General features: G+C 36.2%; 2 pseudogenes; both read right to left on the bottom strand.

Annotated features, from left to right (window-relative positions):
- Window positions 1–1,872: 1,872 nt before the first annotated feature.
- Window positions 1,873–7,623, bottom strand: LOC121035616 (tigger transposable element-derived protein 1-like; annotated as a pseudogene).
- A 4,035-nt stretch (window positions 7,624–11,658) lies between these two features.
- Window positions 11,659–13,276, bottom strand: LOC121020117 (60S ribosomal protein L23a-like; annotated as a pseudogene).
- Window positions 13,277–20,368: the final 7,092 nt, after the last annotated feature.

Raw genomic sequence — 20,368 nt, 5'->3', positions numbered from 1 at the left:
AAAGTTTGTGGTAATTTAATACGGCAGCCCTAGGAAATTAATACAGATCCAATTGCCCAACCCCAAGAAACTCCATAGCTCTACTTCCCTCCCAGGGAACAAAACTCTGCAAGACTTCCGCCATCACTGTCTGAACTCCTTATACCTCATATTTTTCTTCATCTCATTTCAACTGAGCTCTTGTTGCCAACCTAAAACTTTCCTAGTAAAGGTTTCCATTAACTTCCATTTTGCCAAATCCATAGTCACTGTCTCTTACCACCTGCCTCAGTATCTCGCAGCATTCAATAAAGCTGACTCCTTGAACTTCTGGAATCACGTAGTCTCTGGTTTCCCCCACCTCACTGGTCCTCCAACTGTCTCTCCCTTACTTGTTACTCCTTCTTTTTTAAAAGGTTATTTATTTATTTTGAGAGAGAGGCAGAGAGATAGAGAGAGAGAGAGAGAATCCCAAGCAGGCTCTGCACTAATGGAGCCCCAATGTGGGACTTGAACTCACAGAACCATGAGATCATTACCTGAGCCGAAATCAAGAGTCACCCAGGCACCCCTGACTTGTTCCTCATTCTATAACTAACTGACTTATATGTATTTGGTGTTCTGGATTCAGTCATAGAACATCTTCTCTTTACTATTTACTTTGTCTACATTCTAATAACTCCACATTAATTTCCTAGCTCTTTTCTGAGTTCCATGCTTACTTCAAATTTGCCAAATTTTATTTTTTGATACTTTTTTTAAAATTTAAATTCAAGATAGTCAACATACAGTGTAGTCCTGGCTTCAGGAGTAGAACCCAGTGATTCATCTCATACATATGATACCCAAAGGAATAGCTTAGTGGTACAGAAACAAGACCTTTAGAGCTAGACTGACCAAGTGACCATCCTGTCTCTAACACATGCTAACTGTGTGAATCTAGCCAAGTTATTGAACCCTGTTCCTGTTTCCTCATCTATATGATGGAGGTATAAATAATATCTACTTCACTGGATTATATTGAGAAAAAAAATTCATCTAAGGAAAAGATCTAAAACTGTTTGCACTGTAGTAAGTGCTCAATAATGATAACCATTGTTATGATGATGGCTATTATTATTTCATATCTATATTTGGATAACAAACAGACCTCCCAAATCTAGTATATCCAAAATACTATGCATGATTCTACTCAATTTCAATGCCTGATCCTCCCGCTGTGTTACCTGTCTTAATAGTTGGCAATAAGACTCCCAACAGCGGAGTCGGATGATGTCTCCTTTTCTCTAAGTTCCCCAGCATCTGATCCAGCAACAAATCTCCATAACTATATCTCCTGAATGGCGTGCAAATCTCTTCATATTTCTTCACATCAATTGCAAACCCATCATACAAATACATTCTCCCGTTGCAGCATGGATGACTCCCCAGCCTGATTTTCAAATGTTTGAGTCCTCTTCAACCAAGTGTCATCTCAGCTGTCACTCATTCAACACACCCTCGCTGTTCTTCCCAATAAGCATGGTCTTTCCCATCCCTATTCTATCACTTTACCCGGGCTTATTTTCTTCACTGCATTCCTCGGGGTCCAATATCATCTTTCTTTCATTGTTTTGGTGTTTGTTTGTTTCTCACCACTTGACTCTACCAATTACATAGAACATTGAGAGTCAAGTATCTTATTTGTTTTGTTCATTCTTACAGGCATACCTCGGAGACATCGTGGGCTCATTTCCAGACCACAACGAATAAGTGACTATCATAACAAGAGAATCACATGAAACTTCTGGTTTTCCCGTGCATGTAAACGCTATGCTAATACTATACAGTCTATTAAGTGTGGAGTAGAATTATGTCCAAAAAGACACTTTGTGTCTAAAAATGACTTTATTGCTAAAGAATGCTAACTATCATCTCAGCTTTCAGTGAGTTGTCATCTTTTTGTTGGTGGACACTCTTGCATCCATGTTGATAAGTGGTGGTTGCTGAAGTCTGGGGTAACTGCAGCAATTTCTTAAAGTAAGATGATGAATTTTGCCACATCCCTAGACTCTTCCTTTCACAAACAATTTCTCTATAGCACGCGATGTTGTTCGAGAGCAGTTTACCTACAGGAGGACTTCTTTCAAACTTAGAGGCAATCCTCTCAAACACTGCTGCTGCTTCACTGACTAAGTTTACATAATATTCTAAATTTCTTGTTATCATTTCAACAATCTTCACAGGATCTTCACAGATTCAGTAGACTTCACCTTAAGAGACAACTTTCTTTGCTTATCCATAAGAAGCAACTCTTCATCTCTTAGTTGAATCATGAGGTTGCAGCAAGTCAGTCCCGTCTTCAGACCCTACCCCTAATTCTACTTCTCTTGCTATTTCCACCACATCTGCAGGTACTTCCTCCACTGAAGTCTTGAGCCCTCAAAGTCCTCCATGAGGGTTGAAATCAGCTTCTTCCAAACTTCTGTTAATGTCGATCTTTGACGTCTTCCCTTGAGTCACAAACATTCTTAATGGCATCTAGAATGGTGAATCCTTTCCAGAAGCTTTTCCATTTATTTTGCTCAGATCCATCGTAAGAATCACTCTCTATGGAAGCTATAGCCTTGAAAACTGTATTTCTTAATAATAGCTCTTGGCATGACTCCTTAATCCATGGGCTGCAGAGTGGATGCTGTGTCAGCAGATATGAAAACAGTCTCACTGTCCATCTCCATCAGAACTCTTGGATGACCAGGTGCACTGTCTCATATTTTGAGAGACATCTTTTTTTTTTGAGAAATAGTTCTCAAGAGTGGGCTTAAAATAATCAGCCAGATTGTAAACAGATATATTATCATCCATGCTTTATTGTTCCATTTATAGAGCATAGGCAGAGTAGACATAGTGTAATTCTTAAGGGCCCTAGGATTTTTAAAATGGTAAATGAGCATTGGCTTCAACTTAAACTCACCAGCTCCATTAGCTCCTAACAAATGAGTCAACCTGTTCCTTGAAGGTTGAAACCAGGCATTGACTTCTCCTGTCTAAGTATAAAAGTTATTAATGGCATTTTCTTCCAGTAAAAGTTTCCTTTGTCCACACTAGAAAAATGTTGCTTCACACAGTCACCTTCTTAATGATCTTAGCTGGACCTTCTGGAGAACTTGCAGCAGCTTCTAGAGCAGCACTTGCTGCTTCACTTTGTACTTTGAAGTGTGGAAATGGCTTCTTTCCTTAAACATCATGAACCAACCTCTGCGAGCTTCAAACTTTTCTCCTGTAGCCTCCTCACCTCTCCCAGCCTTCATAGAATTGAAGACAGTTAGCACCTTGCTCTGGATTAGGCTTTGGCTTCATGTGATGTTGTTTGGCCTTCTAGTCAGACCACTCAAACTTTCTCTGTATCAGCAATGAGGCTGTTTTGCTTTTCTTATCATTCATATGTGTTCCCTGGAATAGCACTTTTCACTTTATTCATGAACTTTTCCTTTGCATTCACAGCTTGGCTGTTTGGCACAAGAGGCCCAGCTTGTGGCCCATCTTGGCTTTCAACATGCCTTCCTCACCAAGCTTAATCATTTCTAGATTTTGATTGAAAATGAAACATGTGTGACTCTTTCATCTGGATACTTAGTGGCCATTGTAGGCTTATTAATTGGACTAATTTTAATATTGTTGTGTCTCAGGGAATAAAGAGGATTGAGGAGAGGGCTAGAGATTGGAGAATAGCCAGTGAGTGGAGTAGTCAAACACACACAGCATTTATTCATGAAGTTTGCTCTCTTATATGGGCATGGTTCACGGTGCCCTAAAACAGTTAACACTAGTAAGAGCAATGATCACGGATCACAGATTACAATAAAAATATAATAATAGTGAAAAGATTTGAAATACTGCAAGAATTACCAAAATGTGACACAAAACATGAGGTTAGCAAATGCATTGGAAAAAAGGTACCCCCCCACCAAAAAAAAAAGGAAAAAAGGTACCAACAGACTTGCTCAACAGAGGTTGCCACAAGCTTTTAATTTGTAAAAAATCTAGTATGTGTGAAACACAATAAAGCAAAGTGCCATAAAATGAGATACACCTGTGTAATCCAGTGCCGGGAATGAATGAAAAAAAATAACTAGCAACCAAAATAGAATATTAGTGTTTCGTGTCACTTTGTCTTGTTTTTTTTTGTTTGTTTTTTTGTTTTGTTTTTGGTTATTTATTTTTTTTAAGTTATACCTACATATAGCTTGTTACTTTAGGGGATTTCTTCTTTTCTTTAATTTATTCATTCATTCAACAAATATTTGTTAAGCAAGTACTTTTGTCTCAGAACATCACTGGGTTTTAGTAATTCAAAGATAATTAAACAGTTTCTTTGCTCAGTGAACCAATGTAAACCAACCTAAATTTACTAGTGGATCTAATAAAGCCCTGTATCCATGGCTGAATACCCAATAATATTAACTATTCAATTAAAAAGCAAAGAAAATATTTCATAAGCTTCTAAGGTAATTTCAACTTTATAAATATTAACATGAAAGCTAATAATAGATTTAATTTCGCAATCAAGAATTTATTTTTCTTATTTATTCCTTTGTGTGTGTGTGTGTGTGTGCATGTACACACACACATGTGAGAAAAAGTTTTGACTACTCTCATTAAAGAAGTTCCTGAGTATGATAATGTTTTTATAAAATTTCCAGTAATCTACTTAAAGGAAAAATAAAATACTTTGCTACTTAACACAGCTAGAAAATAGAATATTCTGGTTGAGTAAATGTCCTTGAGAACTATGTGTAATATATTTTTAGAATTATACAAAAAAAAATCTCAGAAATTGTGTCTTTCAACCTTCTATGTTTATTGATGCAATCAGAAACTACTCCAAGAATGTTTAACAAATTTGTCTGGCGTCCAATAGCAACATTGCTGAGAAAAGAAATTGTCCATTATCAGTTCATTGGCTTTAGTTAAAGCTGACAGGGTGAAATTACCCAAATGTTTTTGAAAATAGCATGAACTTTGGCAACAGGTACATGGGGCCAGTTTAGTCATTTACTAGCTGTGTAACCTCAAGCAAGTCATGCAAATATATATATTTTCACTTTCTACTTCCTCATTCTTGAAACGAGAGTGAAACTGTCTTAGGAGGTTATTGTCAGAATTGAGAAAAATACATATAAACACTTAGCACATGAAGCATGTACTTAACATTGCTTTTTAGGAGAGCATTTCTAAATTACTACTAGCATGCACTTACTTTCTCCTAAATAAACTACTAAGTGTAATAATATCATAATACCTGTATTGTAAGGTAGGAATTAGCTGATTAAATAAATATAAACATGAGCATGAGTTTCATTCTGCATGAATTCACCATGTTGTATCGGTCTTGTCATTTCCCCTCTCTGGCACAGAATTTCTGTCAATTCTGGAGATAAGGACAGATAATTCATAACGTCTTTTCAAACTCTAATATGCTAATATTCCAACAATATCATAATTTTATGACATGACACTGCTTCTCTAAGTTTCTTTTTGGATTGAACTGTATACCCCCAAAGATATGTGAAAGTCTTAACCCTTAGTACATGTGAATGTGACCTTATTTGGACATAGGCTCTTTGCAGATGTAATAAAATTAAGATGACGCCATTGGGATGGATCCTAATTCCCTATGATTGGTGTCTTTATAAGAAGAGGGAAACACCATACATGGACAGAAACACACAGTGAAAGTGTAATGTGATGACAGAGGCAGAGATTGAAGTGATAAAGCTACAAGTCAAGGGAGGTCAAAGATCCATTGCCACCACCAGATGCTCAGAATAGGCAAGGAAGAATTGCACCGAGAGTCTCATAGAGATCATGGTCCTGCTGGCATCTTGATTTTGGATTTCTGGCCTCCAGAACTATGAGAGAATACATCTCTGTTGTTTAAGCCACTTAGTTTGTGGTACTTAGGGCAGCCTTAGGACACTAAGCAAGGGTCATGAAGCTGCAGGTACCCATTGGGTCCTTCCACTAATGGGTCCTAGTTCATTGATTTAAAGATGAAGGCACCTTATATAGTTTCCAAATATTTTGCAAACTACCTGGCATTACATATATATATATCTCATTGTCACGGACACATTTTATGGTTTTCTCTGTATTGTTTCTAGAAAAGATTAAAATGATGTTTTTCAAACACACAAAAAATATTTAAAGATACGTTCCAGGATTCTTATTTGCAATTCATGTGGTGAGAAATTCCTAACATGCTTTTTTGAATCTTTTCAATAATATGTAAGAAATACATGTGACAGTATTTCCTTTTACTTACTGGTTAAGACATAAGTGATAGCCTAGGCACATCACTACCTTACTTTCAATATTTATTTGTAAAATCATTTGTAGATATAATTTTTACAAAATATTTGTTCTCTCTCAAGACTTTATTTCTAACATTCCAACGGACCTACTAAAAATGATAAATTCCCATTAGTTCTAAATGTTGCCAAATAAAACAAAAATGTGGTAAATATTAAATTTTATTAGGCATTCTTCTTATAATAAAAGGTACATATTTTTCCAAAAGCAAACGAAATTATGATAGTTATTGTTTCACTTCTTACGCTTTCCTATTTATTTTTGCCTAGAAAAAATAATTTTACTTTTTTATAAAACTATCTGAAAAATTACCAGGGAACCCATTGTCATTATAAAAGTCTTCCCCCCCAAAATTCAGAAAGAACTTTATGGATATTATTATTTTCTTTCCTGCAGGCTTTTTTCTATCCCTAACAGTCGATCATAGACCTATCTCTAGCAATAGCTCCTAACATTTGAATTCATTTCAGTATTTTCATAGTATTTTTTTCATGATGAAGAGCCCTATCTAGTGGTCCAATTGAGTGGTTGGAGGAGATGAGTTGCTACCTGCTTCTGTAGTCAATTTGGTGGGAGTACATTTCTTTCCAACGGTTTCCTATTCTGCAATGAAGTGGCATCATAAGAGTCTTTTCTCGTGGAATGTCTCAGTCAGTGATGTCAATTATTCTCGATGGAATTGGAAGAAATGTGTAGTCATTTTTATGAGAAAAGTATAGAAATAAATATGCATTTGGAAATATATTTGGAACTAGAAGCAAGTACCAACAGACATTGTTCCTGCACTAGGCACGCACATCTACATCTACAAAATAGATAATATGGATCAGAATTTTTCCCAAGAAAGAAAGTGAAAATCATCAGTGGGATGGGATGGCAATGATTTAAACAACTGTAGTTGAATCTAAAACGTTAAGAAAAATCTTATCCTTGTATCCATGAAAACGAACAAACAAAAACACCTCCAACATGTAAAAATCCTAACGCATTCTTTTTAGCTCAGAGGGACTGAGTTTATTTTTTAAAGCACCTGTAGCAGGCAGATTTTCAGCTGGAAACAATAGAAGCCTTTCTGACCACTTTAAACAGGACAAAGACTTTTCAGAACACGGTGGGAAACTCCGGAATCTTAGGAAAGGATGCAGACATCTCTGGATGGACTTAAGGTTTAGCTTTCAGGAGCAGCATCCAAACCATGCCAGGGACAGATCTGATGATGCGACTGACTCTGGTGCCACTGAATACTTCATGCTGAGATCTGGACTTCGTTCCAACCACCAGGACCATTATCATTGCTAGACTTAGAAATCACCCTGGCACCCCTGGAATCTGCAAGATATGCAGCTCCCCATGCCAACAAAAAAAGGAAGCACCATCAACGTTTTTTTCCTTCCATTGCTTATTCCAGAATCCAAATCGCATATAGACAAAATTGGTGGAGAACTGGAATGAGGTATGAAAAATTGGGTATGCCTTTTATATTGAGGAAGCTTCATTCATGGAAAGTGTCAATTTTTTTCAAATATAGAGAAGCTATTCAAAAAGATCACATACAGTCACAAATGCAATAATTATCAATGCATGATGGAATCTAAAAATTAATCTTAAATTTTAGAGTTTAAAAAAATTTAAAAAATTTGAGTTTTTTTTTTAGCCTGTCAACTCTCCAATGATTTATTCCTTTAACAGTTATTTCATTTTGTTCAATGATTTTGGGAAAGTTATTTAAACTCCCCTGAGCCTCAGTTACCTTACATGTAAAATAGGAAAAATGATATTTATAACATGGCAGGTCAGCTGTGTGAATTAAATGATACAATATTTATAAAGTGCTTAGAACAATAATGGATTTGGTAAGCACTCAATAAATTCTATTTGCTATTATTATTAAATATCGGTCCTGGGTAAAAATATTCCTTTTACCAATTTCTTAACCTACAAATATCCATCCCTTGAGAATGTTTAATGCTATGCAGCTTGCATCCTTGTATATCAGCTTATTCCAAACTACAGAATTTATTTCTATTTACATTACATGTATTATTACACTCGTGTCATTACAATTTCCTGATTTGGGAGCCATAGGAATAAAATAAGCTCCATGAGAAAAATTACTTGTGTTAAATTCAACAGTTTTTCGTAACAGCAAGCAGTATTAGAAAAGATGGCTGAATTTCCACACCTCCACGAAAATATTTCAACCCATAATAATTCACCTATATTACTATAGTACTAAAAGTAACCATTACCGTAGGTTATTAGCCACAAGTCTAATAACACTGAAGGCGTACCCTCAAGTAGAAGGGCCCCACATCTACACTGACATAATGTAATGTGGTTGTTAAGAGCATAGGCTCTGGATCCAGATCACCAGGATTTAAATCCTGGTTCTGCAGCTTACAAGCTGTGTGACTTTAGGAAGGTTATACAAGTTTTCTGGGTCATTTGTAAAACTGTTGAGTAATAATACTTATCTCATGGTGATTTTGTGAGTATATAAAGTGATTTAACAGGGGCCGGCCCCGAGTTAGTACTGGATGATTGTAAACTATTATTAATATAACATACTAGGGTTTATTCAAAGGGCTGAGAATCCCAATATAAGAGTGAGATAATATCCCTGCCCCTCAGTTTTCTCATGGTGAAGGCTGGGAAAAAGACACATAAATTGGTCATTATAATGCATTTTAAGAAATATATTTGCATGGATTCAGAAAAGGGGCACCTAAACCAATGTGGGGACTAGGTAGAAATGAAGAGTTTAGAGATTTCTAGAGAGGACAAGAGAGCTAAGTAACAGATGATGAGCAAAGAGTATCTATGCTAATCCGAAGTAGAAATTAAACTGTCTGACAGGAAATATAATAAGGAATGAGAGTAAGAGGCTTGAAAACAGTGATAATATGATGGTGATTACTTACCAAGTGCACCAAAATTTATCAAATTCAAGGGATAAAAGACAAAGCTGACCATGAACAACAGCTAAGCATGAAGGTGTTATCTTTTAGGTCAAAGAACACGTCATTGTTCGTGGATTCTGTCCAGTTAGAGGTAAGTGCTATGGTAAGTGTGCTAAGTGCTAAGTGCTAAGACCTAATAAGTGTGCTCTTGTAAATGTCCAAATTTCATTGCAAAGTGTGCTGCTTCCATTGTGGGTGAAATTAAGTGATTAATAGCATTACAATTATTAACTAGATTGTCATTTTCAGTTACTAGAATAAATAATGACATGGAGAAAACAGAATATGAGAAAAAAGAGGGAACAGAATAAAGGCAGTGGCAGGAAGGGAGGGAAGAAAAGAAGGAGGGAGCTGTAGAGAAAAACCTTTTTGTGGTAACTGTCAAAAATTGATAGAAAGAGGGAAAATAAGAAGGCTAGAGGGGAAAAGTAAGTAGATGACACAACGTGTTTGGTGATTCACGATGACCAACCAAGTTGAGATCTACTAGGGATATCAACCTTATAGCTGAAGGTATTAGTTAAGCACATAGAAACACATTTGAAAATCACGAAAGCCTCAGAGGAGGGTGCAAGAAAGGTATTCCTTGCTGAGACAAGTAACTGATGGACATTGTGCCTCTCCTTCCTTCAGACTTGCTGGACCGCTGCGTTGCTGTGGCAGCTGGCAATGAAAAATGCAGAGACCGAGTCAGAAGGTAGATGAGGCTCAGTGATGTGGACTGAGACAATAGTCATGTGTATCCTGAACTGGACAAGGTCTCCTGTGCTCAACCTTGTCTTCAAAGACAAACTCATGTTTGAACCAGATGATTTGTAAGAAAGCCATGCTTGTTGTTGGGTTTTTCTCCCCTAATGTTTCTAATACGCCCAGAGAACACTTACTCATTCTTCAGATTACTTTTAATCACTCCTAATCTATATCACCCTTCCAGATAAGCCTGGGAAAAGATTCAAGGGGACATGGATATAAATAATGGGGTTTGAAGGAGAAAGAAGAATCAAATATGGTGTCCAGATGATCTGGGCTACTAGGTAAATCATTTGGCTGAGATAAGTCATAGACTACAAGTAGGGGGTGGGAAGAGGGAGAGGACACATTAAGTTCTAGACATGCTGATTTCGAGATGCCTGACACATAGTGAATTTGGAATATTTGTAAGATATCCAAGTGGAAATATCAACAACCAATTTTATTAAAGTGTGTCTGAAGGTGGAGAGGAGTCTAAATTTGAGATCTTGATATATCAGGCTATAAATTATGGGCAAAACAATAGGGTTTTTATACATATTGGATAATTATCACTTCACTAATATAATAAAGAACACTTCAAATCATTATAGACAATATTAGGCTCACTGATGAAATAATACTTACTGTATTCCTATGAGAAGAAACATTACCACTATTTTCTATCATTGTTTAATAAACTGCAGTGATAATAGCTAACTTCAAATAAGGAGAGTAAAAATTAAAAAAAAATAATTTAGATTTATCATTATTTGCATTATCATTATTTTCAAGAATGAAGCAGAATTTTATAAGAAATACAACCAATTTAAAAACATTGCCGTAGTCTGTTTGGTTTGCCATAACAAAATAAAACATAGACTGGGTGACTCAAACAATAGAAATTTATTTTCTCATAATTCTGGAGGCTAGAGATCCAAGAGCAAAGTTCCAGCTGAATCCGTTTCTGGTAAGAACTCTCTTCCCGGCTTCTAGGTGGTTCACCTATTTCTTCATATGGTCTTTCCATGTCTCATCTATGCAAAGAGAGAGAAAAAGAACAAAGAGAATACTTCCTCTTCTTATAAGCATACCAATTCTATTAGATTAGGGCCCCACATTTCTGACCTCATTTAACCTTAATTTTCTCCTTAAAGGTCCTATATCCAAATATCATCACATTGGGGGCTGAAGATTCAACATGTGAATTTCAGGGGGAAAAGATTCAGCATGTAACAAACACTCTCTTGAAGTTTATTGTAGAATATAAAATGAGACATGAATAATTAAAATCACATATCTTGTTCCTGAAGATAAATTGATTTTTCAAATGCATCAATTCTCCTCAAACCAAGGTAACATACAACTCCAATCAAAAGTCCAACTAAATATTATTTTACAGCATATCTTTTTCTTTGTTAGCTGAGATTTTTGGTGAGACTGAAAACAAAAGGAAAACAAAATTGATTAATCATTTTCAAGAGAGAGGGAGAGAGAGAATCCCAAACAGTCTCCATGCTGTCAGTGCAGAGCTCCACTCAGGGCTCAATCTAACAAACCATGAGATCATGACCTGAGCAGAAATCAAGAATGGGTCATTTAACCAACTGAGCCACTGAAGTGCCCCAACATTATAATCTTTTTTTTTTTTATGGTGAAAAAATTTATATTTAGATTTAGCCAGCGGGACTCAGTTTAGATGATCCCAATTTTATTGGCAACATCTAAAGCATCATAGTCAGGAACCAGATGAACATATGCCTTCTTTTCTCCATCAGGCCTCCTCAGAGTGTTGACCTTGGCCACATCAATGTCATAGAGCTTCTTCACAATCTGTTTAATTTGGCGCCTGTTGGCCTTGGCAACCATAATAAACACGAGTGTGTTGTCTTCTATTTTCTTCATGGCTGACTCAGTAGTCGGGGGAGCATGTGACTCTTGATCTCAGGGTTGTGAGTTCAACCCCATGTAGGGTGTAGAGATTACTTAGATAAATAAAAACTTAAAAAAGAAAATAACAGAAAGCCTTTTACATGTAGAAATATTTGACAAGATCTCGTGGTGAAATAAACAACTTTCTGAAACACCTTTTACCATACTGTTGTGTAAGGAGATAAGGACTGTATAAGGGGAGTTCTGTGGATTAAAGTAATAATAGTGCCATTTTTAAGGCACTTTCTCCAACACTCTGAGATACCTACCATGAAAATAATAAACCTTACTGATATTTCATGTGCAGATTGCCTCTGGAGTCCTCAGTAAATCTTCCTATCAGATAGGTGGGAATCACACAGCAAAACAAGATTTTTTAAAGAAAACAAGGCAGAACACACAAAAATGTAAAAAAAAAAAAAAAAAAAAAAAGGTACCAAAAGCATCCTCATATCCTTATATCAATGTGAAGAAGTAAGCTTGCACTGTTCTATTCCAAACACATGCAAATCAAATCATGATGTAGCTCATATACTCAAGGTCATGAAGCTAATAAATAGTAGACTCAGGACTCAAAGCCATGGTCTGACACCAGTCTAAGGCGCTATCACACCACTGTTCTTATCCTGGCATTTTAACGGCTCCTTGTTTTCTCAGAAGACTTTTCACTGACTTCCACTGAATAAATTATACATAAGGTGTAATAAATATCTTAATTTCTTTATGTACAATAAGATAATATCAGACACAAACACATTCAAATACATTCTTTTTTTTAATTTTTATTTATTTTTGAGAGAGAGAGAGAGACAGAGCACAATCAGGGGAGGGGCAGAGAGAGAGGGAGACACAGAACCCAAAGCAGGCTCCAGGCTCCGAGCTGTCAGCAGAGCCCGATCTGGGGCTCAAACTCATGAACTGAGAGATCATGACCTGAGCTGAAGTCGGACGCTTAGCCGACAGAGCCACCCAGGCACCTCTACATTCAAATACATTCTTATCACAGTCTGTTTCTTCTCTTAGCTACGTGTAGGAAGATGCTAATAAGACATGCCAAGCTTGTGATATAAAAGGATAAAAAATTGTTTCACTATGATGGCATAGGGGTAAAGCTTGTTTCTCCTGGGGGTGCTCTTTTGAGGATATTTGGGCTACCTTAGGAGACGCAGTGTCTTGGGTCATCAGAATGTAGATTTTTTTATTTTTTTATTTTTTTTTTTATGACTGTGGATGCCTTTCAGCACTGCTTTTTTGGCCTTCAAAGCCTTTGCTTTGACTTCGGCTTTGGGAGGGGCAGGGGCTTCCTTCTTCGTTTTTGGTGCCATCTTCCTGAAAGTTACAATTTGTAAAGTTCTTTTCACATTGATTATCTCACACAATCTGTAAGGTAATCCTGTTAACATACTGCCAACAAATAAAAGTACTTCCCAGTGAAATTATAAGAAAAAAAAAGCTATTAAGCAGAACCCTCAAGTAATTTCCAAGTGATACACAGTAGCAAAAATTATGGCAAGAGGAAATTAACCTGTTCAATATGTAAAAGCTATAAGCCAATATACCTTAGCATTAAGTTTTTTTTAATGTATCTGAAAATTCCAGATGAAAATATTTTTTCCTTTTCTCATCCTGGCCAATACTAAATATACCAATAATATGTCAGATGGATTATTATATTAAGTTCAATGATAAACCCATTAAATCCTCATAAGATATGAATAAATTAAAAGTCACAGTGTAGTCTAGTAAAATAAAAGAAGGAAAAGAATACAGAGAATGAAAGGGCTCCAGTCTCATGAGGTCAGGGACAGCCCCTCCCTTTGGCAGTGAGGAACCAAAATTTCCTGACATTTGTATATTTCAATATTTTTCTGACTTAGTTGTCCTTTCACTCACCCTCCTCCCAACTCCCTCATATCTCCTGTCCAATAGGCATACATGCAAATCACAGCAGCCCCATTTATGATCATGTTTCCATTCAAAAATCTACTAGGAAAAATTCTGGATTAATGTGACAAGGATAGTGCTTGGAGCCCATCACCACTGTAATTATATTGAGGACATCAAAGCTCCTTCCACTTTGCAGACATATCTGATTAAATTCCCACGCACAGATCTGTTATGAGACCTTTTCTCCTGGAATGACACCTGTTGCACTTAAGGAGGGTGGTGGGTGGGAGGTGGGGGGAGTTACAGTTTTAGCTCTTGATGGTAAGAATGCCATATATACGTGAGCTTCTAGAGCACTGTACAATCTAAATCTAAATAGCTTTTCTTTGAAGTAGCAAGTTAAAAATCTATGCCAATGACAGCCCAGTGTGGAGGAACATGGAGAGGACACCAGCATTCAGGCTCAGTAACGGACGACACCAAGAGTTCCACAGTGAAACTCTCCTAGTATCTATCTCTAGCTAGGAACCATTTTCTAGGTCATTTTAAATGGCAGTAAATTACTTTGTCCAGCGTATTACAAATTCCCTTTCACTGAAAATCATACAGTGAGTAGAAGAGAAAAGAGAGAAGTATTTTGAGTCAAATTATATAGTGGATTATAAAAACACAGTATGTAAATACATCCAAAGAGTACAAGAAAGATTTTAAAGAGAAGACAGAGTAAAAGAACGCCATTATTTAAAACAGTGTAGACAGATTTCTAGAACTCTGTAATTTCTAATCCGTGTAACTGATCCAAAAGTTATTTTTTTCCAGACATACCCTTTTCCTTCTACTTCCTTCTCTAAAAGGTCTGGCTCCAATGTCATCACTACCAGGAAGCTGTCCTGACTAATCTCCATGCCACCTCCAACAGAATAATTAACTGTTTTTGTGTTCCCATTAACGCTGTCGGGCTTCTTGTTCCACGGGCACACTGAACCATCCTTAAGCACTTTCTATGGTCGGGCTAGGCTGAGGATACACAAAGAAACGTTATGAGCCACATTAAAAAAATTTAGTCTAGTGGTAAGACAAACACACAATAAAACTAATTTGAGTAGTGCTATGATATGTAACAACAAGTCGCTGTAGGAGTACTCTCCCTTTACTTTGGAAAGAGGGATAAAAGCTGCCTAATGGAAATTTCATCTGAGCAGAAATTCAAAGGATGAGTTGTAGTAAATATAATAATGAATGATGGCAAAGAGCATTTCATAGAGCGGAAAGAGGCTCTGTGAACTGAAAGACAGCGAGAGAAAATTAAGACATCAAGCCTCTTATTATACGTGTTTTGACAATGTATTTAACTCAAGGTTGATGTTCTGTTACCAGATTTGGTTATGAGGTCTTTGCATTCACGTTTTTTTTTTTTATCTCAGTACTCAGCACAATTTTCTCCATCCAAGAAATCTTCAACCAATTTTGTTTGAAAAAAATAAATCAATAGCAGCAGCAGTAACTGCAAAAATGATTGAAAATGAGACATTTCAATATATTTACTAAAAAGAGATTTACTTAAAAAGGGATGAGTTAATTTAGCTCATATGGTATTATGTACAAATTAGGCATTTTCATTTTTTATTTATTTTTTAAGTGAAGTATAATTAATATGCAATGCTATATTAGTTGCAGGTGTACAACATAATGATTCAATTAACTATATATTACTCAGTGCTCATCACGATAAAGGTAGACCATTTGTCACAAACCAACATCATTATAATCTTATTGACTATATTCTCTATGCTCTACTTTTCATCTTTATGCCTGATTTTATAACTGGAAGTTTTATATTTTAATCCCCCTTATCTATTTCACCCCACTTACCTCCCCTCTGGCCACCACCAATTTGTTGTCTGTATTTAAGAGTCTATTTTTGTGGTTGTTTTTGGTTGTTGTTTGTCTCCTTTTTTATTTGGTTTGTTTCCACATATTAGTAAGATATATTCCACATATTAGTGGATATATGGCATCCACATATTAGTAAGATATATGGTATTTTTATGCCTCTGTCTGATTTATTTCACTTATCATTATACCATCTACCCCACCCTTGTTACAAACGGCCAAATTTCATTCTTTTTTATGGCTGAGTAATATTCCATTGTATACCACTTCTTCTCTTCCATTCATCTAAGTAGGTAATGTACACTTTGGTTGCTTCCATATAGTGACTATTGCAATAATGTTTCAGTAAGCATAGGAGTGCATTTATCTTTTAGAAACAGTGCTTTCATTTTCTTTGTGCAAATATCCAATAGTGGAATTACTGAATCATGGAATTAATTTTTTAATTAAAAAAAATTAATGTTTATTTATTTTTGAGAGACTGAGAGAGACAGTGAATGAGCAGGGGAGGGGCAGAGAGAGAGGGAGACACAGAATCCGAAGCAGGCTCCAGGCTCTGAGCTGTCAGCACAGAACCTGATATGGGTCCCAATCTCATGAACGATGAGATCATGACCTGAGCCAAAGTTGGACACTTAACCAACTGAGCCACCCAGAAGCCCCTATTTTTAATTTTTTTGAGGAATCTCCATACTGTTTTCCACAATGCCTACACCGATTTGCATTCCCACCAAGAGAATACAAGGCTTCCTTTTTCTCTACATTCTTTCTCTACAGAATAACATTGTTATGTCTTGGGTTTTTTTTTTTTTTTTAATTTTATTTTAGCCATTCTTTTTAAAAAAAATTTTTTTTTTAGTGTTTACTTATTTTTGAGACAGAGAGAGACAGAGCATGAACGGGGGAGGGTCAGAGAGAGAGAGGGAGACACAGAATCTGAAACAGGCTCCAGGCTCTGAGCTGTCAGCACAGAGCCCGACGTGGGGCTTGAACTCATGGACAGTGAGATCGTGACCTGAGCCGAAGTCAGATGCTTAACCAACTGAGCCACCCAGGCGCCCCTATTTTAGCCATTCTGGTAGGTGTAGAGTGATATCTCATTGTGGTTTTAATTTGAATTTCCCTGATGATTAATGGTGTTGAACATCTTTTCATGTGTCTATTGACCATCTGTATGTCTTCTTTGGAAAAATGTCTATTTAGGTCCTCTGTCCATTTTTTAGTCAGATTATTTAAGGTTTTTGTATCGAGTTGTATAAGGTCTGTATATATTTTGAATATTAAGACTTTATTGGATGTATCATTTGCAAATATCTTCTTCCAATCAGTAGGTTGCCTTTTTGTTTTGTGGGTGATTTCTTTTGCTTCGCAAAAGCTTTTTATTTTGTTTTGGTCCCAGTTGTTTATTTTGCTTTTATTTCCCTTGCCTCAGGGGACTTACCCAGAAAAATGTTTCTCTGGCCAATGTCAAATAAATTACTGCACATCAGCAATTTTTAAATCATCTTAAATGGACAGGTGTATATGGAGGAGAGAGACAAAAATCCAAACCTACAAGGAATTTCATTTCATGTCAAGTCAAATCTGATGAACTACGATGAAAAAGTAAAAAAAAAAAAAAAAAAAAAATTCCAGTAACTAAAGCTATATTTCTCTTTGCTGGCCTGTCTAACAAGGTCACTCTATCACTCAAACAAAGTTATTCTGAGATTAATTAGTATATGATAGTTGCATATTGAACATGAGGGCTGTGGGATATTCAAGGACTTTGCTTATAAAAATTTCTCAAGAAAAAATTACAGTGAATTTCAAGCTTTTTGTTCTTACAATTGCATATGATAAGTAATATTTCTATTTTACATTTTATTGTTCATTTTTAACAGTAGCAGAAGTCTTATTAATTGCATTGGTACAATTAGTTTTAGTCAGTTACAGAAACACAAACAGTAATACCCCAATTTTGAAAAGTCAGGTCACTGAGAAAAATGAAATTATGTAAGAAGTGTCAATCTATAAAATAAAAACAGTGAATTAATAATATTATTATCATTAGTCTCAAAGGGACTTGGTTAGTTTGTCACTGATCAGTAACTATGAATCCCTTAAAGCGGAAAAGTAACTCAAAGCTCACACCCACTGGCAGGTAAGAGTGGTATCATCACACTATAAAAAAAGAACATTATCTGCTCTTAAAAGTTCTAAACTTGTTAACAAAAGAGTTCTGAGCTTGCACTGGAAGTCCTAGCTTGACCAATTAGACAAGAAACGAAATAGAAGACATCCAAATTAGAAAGAAGTAAAGTTATCTCGACAGATAACATAATTTTATATGTAGAAAACCCTGAAGATTCCACAAAAAACTTAGGTCTAAAAAGCAAGTTCATCAGAGTTATAGAATACAAAAATTGACACCCAAAGATCAATTGTGTTTCTGCACATTAACAATGAACAACCTGAAAAGAAATTAAGAAAACATTCCCATTTACAATAGCATCAAAAAGGATAGAATACTTAAGAATAAACTTAACCAAGAAGGTGAAACGCTTGTGCACTGAGTACTATAAAACATTGCTGAAAGATATTGACGATACAAATAAAGGAAAAGGCATCCTGTGTTCATGGACAGGAATACTTAGTGTTAAAAGTGCCCATAATACTCAAAGCAAGCTATTGATACAATGCAAGCCTTCTCAAAATCCCTACAGCATTTTTTGAACAAACAGAAGAAACATTCCAAAATTCACATAGGATCATAAAAGACTTATGGTCTTCTTGTGAAAGAAAAAGTTGGAGGCCTCATGCTCCCTGATTTTAAAACATATTATAAAGCCACAGTAATAAAAACAATATGCTACTGGCATAAAGTCAAGCATATAGACCAATGAAACAGAATACAAAGCCCAGAAATAAACCCTTAGACATCTGGTCAACTGACCTTTCACAAGTGTGCCAAGGCTACATAATGGAGAAAAGGACAGCCTTCAATAAATGGTGCTGGGAAAACTGGATACCCACATGTAAAAGCATTGAAGCTGGACCTTTACATTACACTATACACACAAAAAAAATAAGTCAAAATGGATTAAAGACCTAAACATTAAGACCTCAAATTACAAAACTCCTAGAAGACGTAGGAGAAAATCTTCACTATATTAGATTTGTCAATACTTTCTTGAACATGATACCAAATGCACAAGCAATGAAAGCAAAAATAGGTAAATGGGACTCCATCAAACTAAAATGCTTCTGCACAGTAAAGGAAACTTACTTTTAAATGTTTTAATGTTTATTTATTTTTAGAAAGATAGAGAGAGTGCATGAGAGAGGGGAGGGGCAGAGAGAGGGGGAGACACAGAATCTGAAGCAATCTCCAGGCTCTGAGCTGTCAGCACATAGCCTGATGCGTGGCCCTATCCCATGAACCGGGAGATTGATACCTGAGCCGAGTCAGACGCTTAACCAACTGAGCCACCAAGGAGCCCCAAGGAAACTTGCAACAGAGTGAAAAGATAACCTACAGAATGGGAGGAAATATTTGCAAATGATATATCTGATAAGGGGTTAATAGTCAGAATATATACAGAACTCCTACAAATCAATAGCAATAAAACAAGTAACCTAATTAAGACATAACAAAAGACTTGAATAAGACTTGAATAAAAGACTTGGAGATTTTGTTTGGTGAGTGTACAGTTTCTGTTTTGAAAGATGAAAAAAGTCCAGAGATAGCTTGCCCATCAACACGCATATAGTTAACACTATTGTACTGTTATCTTAAAAAACGGTTAAGATGGTTAGTTTTTTTAAGTGTTTATTTATTTATTTTGAGAGAGAGAAAGAGAGACACAGAGAGAGAGGGAGGGAGAGACTCCCAACAGGCTCTGTACTGTCAGCTCAGAGCCTGACACAGGGCTCAATCTCACAATCCCAAACCATGAGATCATGACTTGAGCTGAAAGCAAGAATTGGATGCTTAACTAACTGAGCCACCTGGGAACCCCTAAGACAGTCAGTTTTATGTTATATGCTTTTATCACTGTAAAAAAAAATGTTCTAAAATTGTGTTCTGGAACAAAAAGTGAAATTCTGTATGAAATGCTTTAAATTTAATACTTATTTATTTTGGACAGAAAGAGACAGAATGCAAACAGGGGAGGGGCAAATAGAGAGGGAGATGCAGAATCTGAAGCAGGCTCCAGGCTCTGAGCTGTCAGCACAGAAACCTATGTGGGGCTCGAACCCACATACCGTGAGATCAGGACCTGAGCTGAAGGTGGACCTTAACTGACTGAGCCACCCAGGAGTCCCTGAAATGTTTTAGCTATAGCAAAAAATGCAAAATAATGCACATGAATGTTTTACTTCAGCCTGTCATTCAAGTACATAATATTTCCTGCAATATTATTGAAAGTCAATGGGGAAGAATTATATGGAGAAAAATAAATGTTTGCCTTTTTCTTCAAAACTGTGGGGGAAAGTTGGTTAGGGAAAAAAAAAGCAGGGCCCATGGAGGAAAAAGATATGTATTAGTATACAGGCATACCTTCAGAGATATTGTGGGTTCATTTCCAGATCACCACAATAAAGTGAATGTCACAATAAAGAGGGTCACTTGAGATTTTTAGTTTCCCAGTGCA

This window comes from Herpailurus yagouaroundi, unplaced genomic scaffold (assembly GCF_014898765.1).
Source record: "Herpailurus yagouaroundi ecotype Mexico unplaced genomic scaffold, PumYag 28, whole genome shotgun sequence".
In the NCBI taxonomy this organism is placed as follows: domain Eukaryota; kingdom Metazoa; phylum Chordata; class Mammalia; order Carnivora; family Felidae; genus Herpailurus; species Herpailurus yagouaroundi.
Note: the sequence above shows the minus strand (reverse complement) of the source record. Positions and strands in the feature narration are given on the sequence as shown.